The following is a 236-nucleotide window of genomic DNA, read 5'->3' on the forward strand; positions in this document are numbered from 1 at the left end:
TTCCGAACACAGTGTCCTCCGATCCACCTGGTTTCATGCTGTCAATCTAACAAAATATTGCCATCAATCATTACAATGTCATGTACCAGTTTTTATGGGGTTACCATAGGGAATGTGACTATAGCAACGCTGCTTGAACTCCTCGGCTCGCTCTCTCACTCTCAGTCTCACCCCCTCGATCGAGTCTGTTATGTGCGCACATGAGCGTGACGAGTAGACTGACACTTGAATGAAGT

This window comes from Sycon ciliatum, chromosome 4 (genome assembly GCF_964019385.1).
Source record: "Sycon ciliatum chromosome 4, ocSycCili1.1, whole genome shotgun sequence".
In the NCBI taxonomy this organism is placed as follows: domain Eukaryota; kingdom Metazoa; phylum Porifera; class Calcarea; order Leucosolenida; family Sycettidae; genus Sycon; species Sycon ciliatum.